Raw genomic sequence first — 15,459 nt, forward strand, 5'->3', positions numbered from 1 at the left:
AGACTCCTCGGATCACAGGTCAGCCTCTCACCCGGACAAGCCCCTTCCAAAAACTGGAACCAAATTAGAAACAAAGTAGATGGAGTGTGACTTTAAAAACAAATAAGAGCCAGGGCTCTAACCTAGTGTTGAAGCATATATGAGACCCTCGATTGGATTCCTCACACCACAAAAAAAAAACCCCTCACATAAAAAGTAAACAAAACAAGCACGTAGCAAAATGAATGAATACTCTGTGGATACCAAAGGAATTAGATCAATTGACATCATTTTCTAAATCAAAAGAAAAACAGGAAAAGTTGAGGAGAACTGCTAAGCGTAACCCAACCTCTGGCCCCTGGACCCAGGAATTGGATAACTTCAACAGCCAGTTGAATTTCTTTTTGAAAACCTAAAATATGGAGAAAACAGTTGGTCCCATATCCTACTGCTGAAAATTGATCTGGCCTGAGACATAAGGTTAATTATAATAGCATAACGGGTAGGGCATTTGCCTTGCCCACAGCCTACCCGGGTTCAATTCCTCCGTCCTTCTCAGAGAGCCTGGAAAGCTACTGAGAATATCCCACCTGAATGGCAGAGCTTGGCAACCTCCCCGTGGCATATTTAATATGCCAAAAACAGTAACAAGTCTCACAATGGAGACGTCACTGGTGCCTGAGGCTTGAGCAAATCGATGAGCAACAGGAGGACAGTGCTAAAGAGCAATGCTACAGCTACACATAGAGAAATTTAGGAAAAAAATTTCAGTGTGAAAAACTTAATCTAAATAACAGTAGTGTAATCTTGAACAAATGATTTATACAATCTGAGCATAAAATCTATCCTCTGTCAGATAGACTCAAGGACAACAAGGATAACCCTGCAGTGAAGGATCACTTGATCACTTGATCACTTGACATCCTGTTACTCATCGATTTGCTTGAGCGGGCACCAGCAATGTCTCCATTCGTCCCTGTCGCATGCTAGTATAGCCCAATGGCGTCTGCTTGTTCTAGGAACATGAACAGCCTCAAACCGATCATTCAGGGTCTTGACGAAGAAGTCTGACCATCTCATAGGTGGGAGGCCACGCAATCTTTTGACGTCCCGTGGTATCCAGTTGGTAATGGCTCTAGTCCAGCAGTCGTCTCCAAATCTCATTATGTGTCCAGCCCATCTGATTTTCGATGCTTTGGCAAATGAGACAGTGACCCTGATTCTTGACCGTCGATGGAGGTCAGAACTCCAGATTCTTTCTCTCATTTGAGTGAAGCGTGATACTCCAAGCATAGCTCTTTTGATTCCTCTTTGCGAGACCCGAGTAGAGTTCTCATCCTGTTTTCATAAGGCCCAGGTCTCTGAGGTGTATGTTAATGCAGAAAGAACAGTGGAATTGAAGAGATGTGCCCGGAGCCGGAGGTTCCTCATCCTCTTAGCTATTTCTTTGACACTCTTGAAGGTGTTCCAAGCCACTTTCTTCCTCCTGCGCAACTCAGGTGCCAGGTCATTCATCATGTTGATTTCTCAATCTAGGTACACATAACTGTTGCATTCGAAGATGTTCATTCCATTGAGAGTGAATAGAACATCAGGAATGAGACCGTTTCTCATAAACATTGTCTTTGTGAGATTCAGCTGTAGTCTGACCTTTCCACACTCATGGTCAAAGTTGGCCAGCATTTGTGCTGCTTGGCTAATGTTTGGTGTTATTAGAACAATGTCATCAGCAAAGCGGAAGTGGTGTAGTTGCCGACCACCTATCTTCACTCCCATTTCTTCCCATTCCAGTTGTTGCATGACGTTCTCGAGGGTGGCACTGAAGAGTTTCGGTGAAATGGTATCACCCTGCTGAACCCCTCTCTTGACGTCAATGATCACCTCCCTGTAGAATGGTGAGATCCTGGTAGTGAATTCGCAATAGAGCTCACAGAGGATCCTGATGTATTGAGTTTGAATGCCCTGTTTGGCTAGGGCCTCAATGACTGCTTCAGTCTCAACACAATCAAAGGCCTTCTTTAATCAATGAGCATTAGACAGAGCGGTATCTTGAACTCCCGAGAAACCTCAATGAGCTTGGTTATAGTGTGGATATGGTCAATTGTGCTGAATCCTTTTCGGAAACCTGTTTGCTTGCATGGTTGTCCTTCATCTAGTGTTCTGTCAATCCTATTCAAGATTACTCAAATGAACAACTTGTAGACGACAGATAACAGGCAGATGGGGCTGTAGTTGCCAATGTCGTGGATGTCTCCCTTCTTGTACAGTAGTACAGTCCTGCTGGTTTTCCATTGGGGCGAAACCTTGCATTCAGACAGGTAGCGTGTGAAGAGCTGAGCCAGGGTATTGATGAGTACTGACAGCAAGTTCTTCAGGTGTTCGGGTCTGATCTTGTCTGGGCCTGGTGCTGTTCTTTATGGACAAAATGGTGTGTCGGATTTTGGAAGGGAGAACCTTGGGAATGACATACCCATCCTGCAAAATTTGGTATGCAGGCAGGTGGATGTGGCTATCGAAGAGTAGAAGTCATGGATAATCTTCTCCATTGCCCTTCTAGAAGATGTGATAGATCCATCAGGACGTTGGAGGGCAGTCATCTTGGTCTTGTAGTTGGCGAAGGACAGGCAGGTGTTGCGATTGCTTTCCCCAGTCTCTGCCACATCACATATGCCAGCACTGCTGCTCTTCTCTCTTTGAGGTCTTCCTTGATCGCATCTCTGCACTGCTTTGTGAGCTCGGACGTTCTGTTGTGGTTGCCTGAGGCTTGCGCCAAGCCACATTGGTGAATGAGCTCAAGAGTTTTCAAAGACAGGTGTCTTTTTGTGGCTAACTCTCTCTTGGTGTTCTTCGCACAATCATAGAGGTGCTGAACCAGTTGATCGCATTCCTCGTCAACGTTGTCAATGACGACATCTTCCCATGTTGCCCCAATAGTATCAAAGAGCTCCCAATTGGTGGTCGTTCTGGGAGTTTTCTTTAAACTTTGAATCCCTTTCTTCCTGCTCTGTAAGTAGAATTTTCCACAGAGGAGACAGTGGTCCAATCCCATTAGGAATTTTGGGACAACAGCAACATTGGTCAGGCAAGACCATCGATTGAATATGATGTGGTCCATTTCATTGTGGAACCGTCCACTGGGAGACTCCCATGTCCAATGTTTTGATTCAGCCTTCTGGCACAGAGTGTGTTGCCATGAATGGTCTTGGTCGACATGATGAACTCAGACAGTCTCTCACCCTGTTCGTTCCATTCTAGGCCATGGGTCCCAATGTGGAGTTCTTGGACTGGTCTTCTTGGTACTATCTTGGCATTAAAATCACCGACAATGATCTTGTAAGAGGTATGGTCTTCTTTATAGAACTTCTCCAGCTCCATGTAGAACTTCTCAATTTCTCCTTCAATATAATTGGATATTGGTGCATAGACAACGAAGATAGAAACTGCCAGCACTGAGCCACATCTCAAGTGTTATGGTCCGATCCAGGTTTTTAAGGATTCGGTAGTGAAGGATAATAAAAATAAACAAAAACCACTTTTTAAATTTATCTCTCTCTTTTATTTTGTCTTTGTTTGGGGGCCACACCCAGCTGTGCTCAGGGCGTACTCCTGGCTTTGCACTCAGGGATCATTTCTGGTGGGACTTGGAGGAATATACAGGAGGGCTTGGGGGTCAAACCCAAGCAAGACAAACACATTACTCACTATACTATTTCTCTAGCCTATTTTCCTTATTTCTTTTTTTTAAGGTCCACATTCTGCTTTTATTTATTATTATAATAATAATAATTATTATTTTTAATTGAATCACTGTGAGATAGACCCTTACAAAGCTGTTTATGATTGGACTTCAGTCATACAGCATTCCAACACCCATCCTTCTACCAGTGTACATTTCCCAGGACTAGTGTCCCCAGGTATCCTCCTATCTCGCCCCTTCTCCAGCCCCCTCCCTGACTCTATGGCAGGTGATTTTCTTCTCTCTCTGTCTCTGTCTCTATCTGTCTGTCTCTGTCTCTCTGTCTCTGTCTCTCTCTGTCTCTCTCTCTCTCTCTCTCTTTCCTTTTGGGCATTGTGGCTTGCAATATTGATACTGAAAGGTTGTGAAGATTTCTTAAAAATATTGTGTTTGTGAAAAATTTGAGTTGCTAAGATTTTATTTATTTATTTCCTTTCTTTTTTTAAATTTCATTGAATCACCATGAGATAGTTACAAGCTTTCATGTTTGGGTTACAATCACACAATGATCAAACACCCATCCCTCCACCAGTGCATAATCCCACCACCAATATCCCCAGTATACCCCGCCTTTTCTACCCTCCCCTTGCCTCCATGGCAGACATGATTCCCCATAATCTCTCTACTTTTGGGCATTATGGTTTGCAAAACAGACACTGAGAGGTTATCATGTTTGGTCCTTTATCTACTTTCTGCACACATCTCCCATCATGACCAATTCCTCCAGCCATCTTTTTCTTAGTGATCCCTTCTCTATTTCAGCTGCCTTCTCCCCTTTACTCATGAGGCAGGCTTCCAGCTATGGAGCAATCTACCTGTCCTGTGTATCTACTATCCTTAGATGTCAGCCTCATGATATGTTTTTTTATACCCCACAAATGAGTGTAGTCCTTCAATGTCTGTCCCTCTCTTTCTGACTCGTTTCACTTAGCATGATACTCTCCATGTCTAATGCCAGGCACAAAAGTCAGATCAAAGTGGATCAAAGACCTCAATATCAGACAGGAATCCATGAGGTACATAGAGGAAAATGTAGGCAGAACTCTCCACAACATTGAAACTAGCAGATGAAACAGCACTGACGATGCAAATGGAAGCAAACATAAACAAATGGGACTACATGAAACTAAGAAGTTTCTGCACTTCAAAAGAAACAGAAACCAAAGTACAGTAAGAGCCCACATAATGGGAAAGAATATTTACCCAATACCCATCTGATAAGGGATTAATATCCAAGATATACAAGACACTAGTAGAATTGTACAAGAAAAAAATCTCTAATCCCATCAAAAAATGGGGAGATGAAATGAACAGAAGTTTCTTCAAAAAAGAAATACAAATGGCCAAAAGGCACAGAAAAAATGCTCCACATCACTAGCCATCAGGGAGATGCAAATCAAAACAACAATGAGATATCATCTCACACCACAGAGACTGGCACACATTCAAAAGAACAAAAGCAACCAGTGCTGGCATGGATGTGAGAAAAAGGGACACTCTTTCACTGGTGGAAGAGTGGTAATACTAGTCCAGCCTTTCTGGAAAACAATATGAACAGTTCTTCAAAAACTAGAAACTGAGCTTCCATATGACCCCTCATTACAACTTCTCAGAATATATACCGAGGATGCAAAAAAAGCACAGTAGAAATGACATCTATATGTTCATTGCAGCACTGTTCACAATAGCCAAAATCTGGAAACAACCCAGGTTCCCTAGACCAGATGACTAGTTAAAGAAACTTTGGTACATCTACACAATGGAATACTATGCATCTGTCAGGAGAGAGGAAAAGTTGCTAAGATTTTAAGTCCTGCCAGTTCTGCTATTTTAAAGTATAAATGCATAGACATTAAAGCTGCATATTTTCAAGGATATATAAAGCACTGGTTGAACTCTACAAGAAGAAAATATCCAATCTCATCAGAAAATGGGGCGATGAGGGTGGGAGGGATACTGAGACCCGTGGTGGTGGAAAATGGGCACTGGTGGAGGGATGGATATTTGATCATTGTATAATTGAAATCCAAGCACAAAAATTTGTAAGTCTACAACTGTACCTCATGGTATTTCACTAAGAAAAATTTTTAAAAAAGATAAAAAATGAAAATAAAAAGACTTTTCTGTAAAAAAAAATGGGGTGATGAAATGAACAGATAGTTTCTTAAAGAAGAAATCTAGATGACGCTAAAAAGCACATGAAAAAATGCTCTTTATCACTAATTATCAGGAAGATGCAGATCAAAACAACAATGAAATGTCATCTCACACTACAGATACTGGCACACATCCAAAAGAACAAAAGCAACTGGTGTTGGCGTGGATATGGGGTGAAGGGGACTCTCCTTCACTCCTGGTGGGAATGCTGACTGGTTCAGCCTTTTTGGAAAACAATATGGACATTTCTTTAAAAACTAGAAATTGAGCTCTTATTTGAACCAGCAATACCACTTCTGGGAATATATCCTGGAGATCCAAAAAAAAAAAAATAGTAGAAATGACATCTGCACCTGAATGTTTATTGCAACACTATTTACAATAGCTAGAATCTGTAAAAAAAAAAACACCTGAGTGCCTGAGAACAGATGGCTGGTTCAAGAAACTTTGGTACATATATATACATGATGGAATACTATGCAGCTGTTAGAAAAGATGAAATCTTGAAATTTGCTTATAAGTGGATGAAGCATATCATGCTAAGTGAAATGAATCAGAGAGGGACAGACATAGAATACCTTCACTCATTTGTGGAGTATAAAGTAAAGAATGGGAGACTAATACCCAAGCATAATAGAGATAAGGACCAGAAAGATTGCTCCACGGCTTGGAAGCTAGACTCACATGATGGGGGAAAGGCAGCTTGGAATAGAGAAGGGACCACTGAGTAAATGATGCTTAGAGGGATCACTTGGGTTGGGAGATACACGATGAAAGTAGACTATGGACCAAACATTATGACCACTATATTTATTGCAAATGTTAATACCCAAAAGGAGAGGGAATAAAAGGGAATGTGCCTCCCACAGAGGTGGGGGGGAAGGGTACTGGGAACATTGGTGGTGGAGAACGGTGGGCACTTGTGGAGGGATGGGTACTAGATCATTGTATAATTGAAATGTAATCACAGAAGTCTGTAAGTCTGTAACTTTATCTCATGATGATTTATTTTTAAAAAATTAAATGATTACTTTAGAAAAAAATCTGTTATATTATTTGGCCATAACTTTAAATAGTAAAAACTGAATATTTCCATCTAATATTTCCATCTAAAACCAGAAAATTCTTTCCCCATCAGCCTTAAATGCACACACACACACACACACACACACACACACACACACACTCACACAGATGCTTACCCTAACAACTCATTTCTCATTTTGGTTTCCGATGGAACCAGTTGATAGAAGGTTCAGATTGTGTTTATTGCCTCTTGTTCTCAAATGTTTTGGGGGACCTCCTGGCAGCTCTTTAATCTGCAGCAAATAAGCCTTCGAGGGTTTTTGAAACCCAGACAAATCCGGGCCTTTGCCATTGCTTTGTATTAGCATAGAACAGTTGAAAGCCTCTTTTCTCCCACCTTGAATTCCTCCCTAGAACTCTGAGCAAACACAGCAAAGGTGTCCAGCTTAGCATCTGACCCCGAGAGCTTGTTCTTACTAGTATTGTTTTGGAGTCTGAGTCACTGTTCAGCCTCTTACCAGGACTCCCCTGGGACCTTTCCCGTTGACACACTGAAAAACTCTGGAACCTCTGTTGCCTCATCTCTAAGAAGCTGTTGTTTGGGAGAATGTTGTATATTTGTGTATATTTTGTGCATGCATTGTGCGTGTGAGTGTCTGTGTATCGCTTCATGCTCAGTCTTCAACGATAACATTGCATTTTGTAGTTCCTGTGGTGCCCTGACTCCTGGTCCTTGGGTGACTTTGCAAATTGAGGACCTGGCCAGATAGCAAGCTCAAAAGGCTGATGCATCCATGGTCACCCCCCAGCACCACTGGTGACAGACCCCAGTCACTGAGCACAGCCAGATGTGCTTTCAAAGCAAAACAAAGTACTCTGCACATCCTGCATCAGTTCAGGCCTATAGACCTGATGCCATTTAGAGTCTTATTCTAAGTCTACAGACTAAGTAAATGTCATTCCAGGCAGAGCTGCTCCTCCTCAGCTCTCTCCACCTCCTCCATCTGTCTCTGTACATGCTGATTGCAGGCTGCAGTGGGGAATGAGAGGCAGTACCACTCACAGGTGAGCACCACCTTTAGCCTTAGGCCAATTCAAGTCCGAATTTCAGACCTGTGACTTACTCTTTTTTTTTCTTGTTAATTTCATTTTTTAATCAATTTTTTGTTGAATCACAGTGAGATATACAGTTACAGAAATTGTTCAGGTAATTAGTGGGTTTCAGTCATAGAATGTTCCAATACCTGTCCCTTCACCAGTGTACATTTCCCACACATGTCCCAGTGTACATTTCCATACTACAAGTTGGGAGATTTGAGGTCAGCTGCAGGGTACTCCCAGCCGCTTCCTCAAGAGGTTGGGCGTAATGAGGGTGAATTAACATAGGCTTTGGAGGGAATTGTTATTTTCAGCTTTTAGCATGATTAATCTTTCATTCGTTCAAGGGCAAAATTTCAGTGTTGGTTACTGCTGAGGTGTAAGTCTATGGAAATAAAGGCCCACTTTTCTGCCCTCCAATTTGTACCCCCGGGATAGGGAAGGATAAGACTGCCTATGTGGTTATGAGCCTTGCAGGTGACGTGGCTATGACAGAGTGATTACAAAGTGGCTGAGGCTTATGAGTGCTAGTGTCATACAAGGAGCAAGAAGAGGCTTGAAGAATAAGCAGAAGCTGGCCCAGAAGAGAAAACTGAGGGAAGGCATTTCAGAGGCATGAATGTGCAAAGGCATGAAAGGAGGCAAAAAAATGCCAATATTAGAAAAAGGCCAACAGTTCTCTGTGACAGGAATGCATTGAGTGGGAAGTCGAGGGGGGGGGGGGTGTGGATTCATCTAGAAAGACATGACTCTAGGAAAATCTATTCAGCCCTGGCCACTCAGTGAAGAAAATATGAGATGAGAACCCGACCACGTAGCTCACCCTCAATAACCCCATTGAGGGCAACCACAAAGGCAGGAAGACAGGAAAGAAAACAAGTAAAGTCTTAACTAGATTTAAATTATTCTTTCAGTTTGGTTTGCTGTGCAAACAATCTTAAATTTCAGTTTCTTTACCTATAAAATGGGGCTGAGTCAGGTGTAACTGTCTCCATCCCCCTCCTTTTTTTTTGGTAAGGGAAGGTTTAAGCCACACTTGGTTGTGCTTAGGGTTTTTTCCTGGCATTCTGTTCAGGGATCACTCCTGGTGATATTTAGGAGACTACATGTAATGTCAGGGATTGGAGTGCATGTAAAGCAAACACTTAACCCCTATATTATCTCTCCAGCCCACTGTTCTTCCTTTTAAAACACCTTCATCCAAAGCTCAATTTCACATGGCCCACCAGTGGAAACATGGGGTCATCTATCAAATAAAGGAGGTAGGAATTCAACATACTGAGATCTTCTAAAGGAACTTCAGAGAAATCAATTTGTCTTTTCACACATGGTAATGAACATCTTGAGTGACTTTTTTTTTTCTCTCCTTGTGACCCCATGTGATTTGTCTGTCAGTTTTTGTTCCCACTTTCAGATTGACAAGCTCTCAAACCTAAGCTATTGCTTCCACTTCTGGCTCCTTTGAGAAGGATCTCATATTGCAGCTCAGAGGTAGGAAACAGTGGCAAGGGTGTAAGTACTTCACTTCCTACCAGCCATCCTTCTCCATCCTCTTTCTTGCTCTGTACCAAGTAGGAGGATAAAACAAACCCAAAATGTAGCTGAAATCCTTCAGGACCTTATTGAAGGAAATTCTGATATATGTATTTAATCATCTGACCCATCAACTAAAGTGGACCGATCCATGTGACTTGTTTTTTATTTTGGTTTTCGAAAAACACTTCTATCTTTTTTGAGAAGGGCCATTCTCCATCTCTTGGAGGAACCTTCAAAAATCAAAGTTTGACTTTCAGAAGGCAAAGCCAGGCAGTATTTTCTCTATGCATTGCCTCAAAATTCTCTATCAGAAACTTTTCAGAGCATCAGGGCAGAGAAATAGTATAGGAAATGAAGTGCTTGCCTGTGCAAAGCAGACCCTGGTTCCATTCCCACCATTACATGGGGTCCTTTGAGCACGGCCAGGAGTGGACCCTGAACACAGAACCAGAGGTAAGTCATATGTGACCCCAAAACAAAAACAAAGTGACGGAGAATTGAAAAATGTGAGAAATGATCATTCCACTCTTCATGTAAGAAAACTGAATCACTGAAAATGCATGGGCATGCTTTTAGACCTATAGAAGTTCCCCCAATAAAAAGAGAAAACACTGAGTGTTCTGCTTTATGATCTGAGATACTGGCGCTTTGCTCTCCAAGACCAGTTTAGGATGGAAGCCATGTCATCTACCAAGTAGGTGTCAGAGAGAGATAACATAAATCATGCCTATTGGATATACATACTGACCTATATATAGGCTTTTATATAGAGGTAGATAGATCACATTCCATGATACATATTCTGAAATATGATATGTAGAGAAATAACATAAACTTATATATAAAAACAAACACTGTACTCCTGTTGTTCATCGATTTGCTCAAGTGGGCCCTGTAATGTCTCCATTTTGAGACTTGTTACTGTGTTTGGAGTATTGAATACGTCACGGGTAGCTTGCCAGGCTTTGCCGTGCAGGCGAGATACTCGCAGTAGCTTTCTGGGCTCTCCGAGTGGGGCAGAGGAATCAGACCCAGCTCGGCCGGGCTGGTTGCACGCAAGGCAAATGCCCTACCACTGTGCTATTGCTCCATCCCAAACTTATATATAAGACTATGGTATATTTATATTACAGGATTATATATATGTGTATATATACATACTGATATGTGTGTGTGTGTGTGTGTGTGTGCGCGCCATGGAATGTGTGACCAGAATTCATCGATTTGCTCGAGTGGGCACCAGTAATGTCTCCATTGTGAGACTTGATGTTACTGTGTTTGGCATATCGAATATGCCACAGAGAGCTTGCCAGGCTCTGCCGTGCGGGCAGGATACTCTCAGTAGCTTTCCAGTTTCTCTGAGAGGGATAGAGGAATCAAACCCGGGTTGGCCCCACGTAAGGCAAACGCCCTATCCACTGTGCTATCTCTCCAGCCTGTGACCAGAGTATCATACTAAAATCTATTCCTTATAGAAACTTTTAAGAAAACAATTGCACGTGAGAAAGTACTAGATTCAAGAGGAAAATACCTTTTTAAAGTCTAACTAAAATTGGAATACTTCCTATTCCCCAAACTTTTGTGAAAGTTCTCAGAAATTTGAGTGGTTGCTTCCTGACTCGTGATTGTCTTCCCTGCTTTTATCTAACTCATTTCTTAAACACTCACCCTGGGAACCCAGCATCCCACAAACAATGGCTCTGGCAGATCTTTATAAAACAGACTCCTCAGCCAGCTCAAAAGGGGAAAAGGCAATTTAAAGGATTCATTTTGACTAAACTCTAGGAGAAACAATGATGCAACTGCAATGGTGCTGTTTGTTTTCTTCTATTGAATTTTCCTAGGCTTTGATCTTACGTGGCCCAGCCCTAAATTAACTTCCTAGGAAAGAGTATCCATTGTCTGGAGCTTAAGCAGGTTAGTGAAAGAGAATGATTCTGAGTTTCATGTCGGGTTCAATTTGGCAGTGTGAGGTGTGGACAGGGATGGTGTCCACAGGCGACAGACCAAGTGGTCCTCAGAGTGACTGAAGCAATGTGTGCCAAAGGTGAGAAGTGATGAGTACATTCCTGTACAGGAAGACTTTCTGGAGACATCATGTAGAACTAATTTTATATGTTGAACAAGAAAGTGAGCACACCCAACATAGAAATATAATATAGCAGTAGAAATACACTTGTATTTTAGGACCACTTTTCTATTTCAGCCAAGTATTTCAATAGCAATGAGCTCATTTCATCTTCACCAAAACCCAAGTCACTCTAAGAGAAGGACTATAACTGTTTCACAGGTAGTTCTGGGAAACGAAGATAAAACAGGTGGAAGGTCAAAGAGAACCTTCATGCCAACAGACTTTCTAGAAACTAACCCCATCTCTACACTGCTGGGTTTTCTATGGGCTGAGGCACTGATTGTGTTCCTTGCTCCTCTTCCAAGAAATTTATTCAAAGCATGATCTGGACGTGGGGTTGGCTTGGAATCACATCTTGAGACTGATTCCTTGATGGGAGGGATGTGATACTTGATGGGATGTCCAGGTACTCACTATCAAAACTGAGTAGAACTGTAGGACATCCAATCAGTATCTGGGAAATTCTTAGTGCAGGGAAATAGTCTCATCTTGGAATTGGGTGCAGAATTAAGAGCCTAATTTTCCTCATATTGACAATGGATGTGCCCTTGTCAAAGACCAAAAAATAATAATAATAAAACACCTCATGTCCTTTCAGTATTCAAATTTGTGATTATTATTCTAAAATATGCACAAAATCCAGACCTTCTGATAGGTGACCCTCATCCCCAAGCCCTGATGAATTTAGTTGCAACTTTTTTCTATAGAAAAAGCAAACTGGTGTCCCCAAATGCTTATGTCTACATCCTCATTTCTGTGGGCCAATTCCTTCCTGAAGCATTGTGAAAATAAGTTACCACATTTAAGGGCTGAACTGTCAACCACAAAATAGGTGAGATTTGTTTCCAGAGAAGCAAAGTCAGAGACCTTCCCACACACAAACAATATAGCTGCTCTGAGTCCAGACTTCTTCTGTAAAGCTTGCATTACCTTGAACTCTCCCTCCTTATCCTTGTTTCATCCAAAGTTGCTAAGAAACCATGCAAGATAAGATACCAGGAAATCCTCTTAAAAGGTTAAATTTGACATTATCTTGGGTTTGGTCATGCTCAGGCCTAAATAAATAGACATAGCATGTAAAATTTCTTCTCATTCATAATTTACAATGTAGAGACTCATTTCTGGGTAGGGCCATGCCACACGCCCCCGAAACTATCCAGTTCATCACTGTGGGTGCCTATTCTGACTCAATGCCAAGCACGTCTTTGTTGTGATACCCATTTTAAAGTATTGATCAACACAATAAGAAAAGCAACAAAACAACAATAAAGGAATGAGTCGTTGTGCATTGGAATTTTAGCTCCACGTTTTTTTCATCCTCCTAGCCTACATCCCTGTCGCATGCTAGTGTAACCCAATGGCGTCTGTTTGTTCTAAGAACACAAAGAGCCTCAAACCGATCATTCAAGATCTTGATGAAGAACACCTGACAGGGACAAATGGAGATGTTACTGGCGCTTGCTCAAGCAAATCGATGATTAATGGGAAGTCAAGTGATCAAGTGATCAAGTGAACCTACATCCAACCTCAGAGGCTCTATTGTAATTCCACTTAAAAAAAAGTGTTGCACCTTGTCAAAGAACATTCTGGCATGACTTTTAATTTATTTAGTTTTCTAAAAACATATTTTTGGTGGCGAGAACTCAGGCATACAAAGTTTTATTTGGCATACAAAATTTACTAAAGAAAAGCACATACATTTCTTTATTTTTTAATTTTTATTAGTGAAAAACCATGAGGTACAGTTGTAGACTTACAATTTTTTGTGCCTGGGTTTCAATTATACAATGATTGAGTACCTATCCCTCCACCAGTGCCCATTTTCTACCACCACGGATCCCAGTATCCCTCCCACCCCCCATCCCCCCATCCCACCCTGCCTCTGTGGCAGGGCATTCCCTTTTGTTCTCTCTCTCCTTTTGGGTGATATGGTTTGCAAAAGAGGAATTGAGTGGCAATCATGTTTGGTCTATAGTCTACTTTCAGCATGCTTCTCCCATCCTGGGAGGATCCTCCCAACACCCTTTATTTGGTGCTCCCTTCTCTATCTGAGCTCCCTTTTCCCCTAGCATGTGTGGCTGGCCTCCAAGCCATGGAGTGAACATCCTGGTACTTATCTCGGCTATTCTTGGGTGTTAGTCTCCTATTTTGTTACTTTATCTTCCCCAGATGAATGCAATCTTTCTATGTCTGTCCCTCTCTTTCTGACTGATTTCACTTATCATGATACTTTCCATGTAGTACCACTTGTATGTAAATTTCATCTTTTCTAACAGCTACATAGTACTCAATTGTGTAGAAGTACCAAAGTTTCTTTAACCAGTCATATGTTCTCGGGCACTCAGGCTTTTTCCAGATTCTGGCGATTGTAAACAGTGCTGCAAACACTCCTGAAATTCATATGGAACAATAAGCCCCCATGAATAGCAAAAGCAATTATTTGGTGCTCCCTTCTCTATCTGAGCTGCCTTTACCCCTAGAGTGTGTGGCTGGCCTCTAAGCCATGGAGTGAACAACCTGGTATTTATCACAGCTGTCCTTGGGTGTTAGTCTCTTATTTTGTTACTTTATTTTACCCAGATGAATGAAATCTTTCTATGTCTGTCCCTCTCTTTCTGACTCATTTCACTTAGCATGATATTTTTCTTGTAGTACCACTTGTAACCTCCCGAACTTCAAACTCTACTACAAAGCAATAATAATTAAAACAGCATGGTACTGGAACAAAGGCAGAGCTGCAGACCAATGGAACAGGATTGAATAATTTGACACCTCCCCCCAAATATATGATCATCTAATCTTTGTCAAGGCAAAACTGGACGGCTACATGCAAAAAATGGACTCAGATCCCTGCCTAAAAACACATTTTTAAACTTTTTATTTTAGAGGGGTTCCCAAGCAATGCTCAGGAGGACCTGGGACCACTCTCTTAACCAAATAGGCCATGTAGTTCCATAATTGGGTCTTGCAATGCAAAACACAGGTGCTGGGAGTGGCCAGGGTCACCCTCATGGTGCTTGAGGCTGTCAAGGTCTTGTATATCACTGCTCAGGAGGCTGGGCAGTACCAGTGAGCAATCTCAAGGCCTCATTAATAGAAGGTGTGTGTACTCAAGCCCATTAAGTTATCTCCCCAGCTGACATATCTTCTATTAAACTTTATATTAATTTAATTAATAGTAAATGAATGTGTATTAATTCAGGCACTGATATTAGGGACGTTAGTGCCTTTAGAAAGAAATATCACCAATTAAAATTCAAATTAAATTTAGGAGCCTAATAAAGCAGAAATCAAATTTTCTGTTCTGTTATTTTCTCTTCCTTGATATTTGGGGGCCATGCTAATCTTCTCTGTATCGTTCCAATTTTAGTATATGTGCTGCCGAATGGACTGGAGCGATAGATAGCACAGCGGTAGGGCATTTGCCTTGCACACAGCCAACATGGCTGACCCGAGTTCGATTCCTCCGCCCCTCTCGGAGAGCCCGGCAAGCTACTGAGAGTATCTCACCCGCACGGGAAAGCCTGGCAAGCTCCCCGTGGTGTATCCGATATGCCAAACACAGTAACAAAGTCTCACGATGGAGACGTTACTGGACCCACTCGAGCAAATCGATGATATTTGGGGATCTCAGGCCAGAGCTTTGGCTCTGAGTTCCATGGGGTACCAAAAAGCTATACCCTAAGATACTAGCTTGGAATCATTTGATATGTGAGCTGGGGGTATAATTTAGTGATAGAGCACTTGCCTTGCATCTGTGAGGTCCTAGATTTAATCCCCCACACTACCAAAAAGG

At 41.9% G+C, this 15,459-nt stretch overlaps 1 non-coding gene across 1 annotated transcript; it reads right to left on the minus strand.

Annotated features, from left to right (window-relative positions):
* Positions 1–14,950: 14,950 nt before the first annotated feature.
* On the minus strand, positions 14,951–15,054 carry LOC130019491 (U6 spliceosomal RNA). Its single transcript, XR_008791816.1, has one exon. It is a non-coding gene; the product is annotated as a U6 spliceosomal RNA (small nuclear RNA).
* Between the last annotated feature and the right edge of the window lie 405 nt (positions 15,055–15,459).

This window comes from Sorex fumeus, unplaced genomic scaffold (assembly GCF_029834395.1).
Source record: "Sorex fumeus unplaced genomic scaffold, SorFum_2.1 ptg000008l, whole genome shotgun sequence".
NCBI classification, from domain to species: domain Eukaryota; kingdom Metazoa; phylum Chordata; class Mammalia; order Eulipotyphla; family Soricidae; genus Sorex; species Sorex fumeus.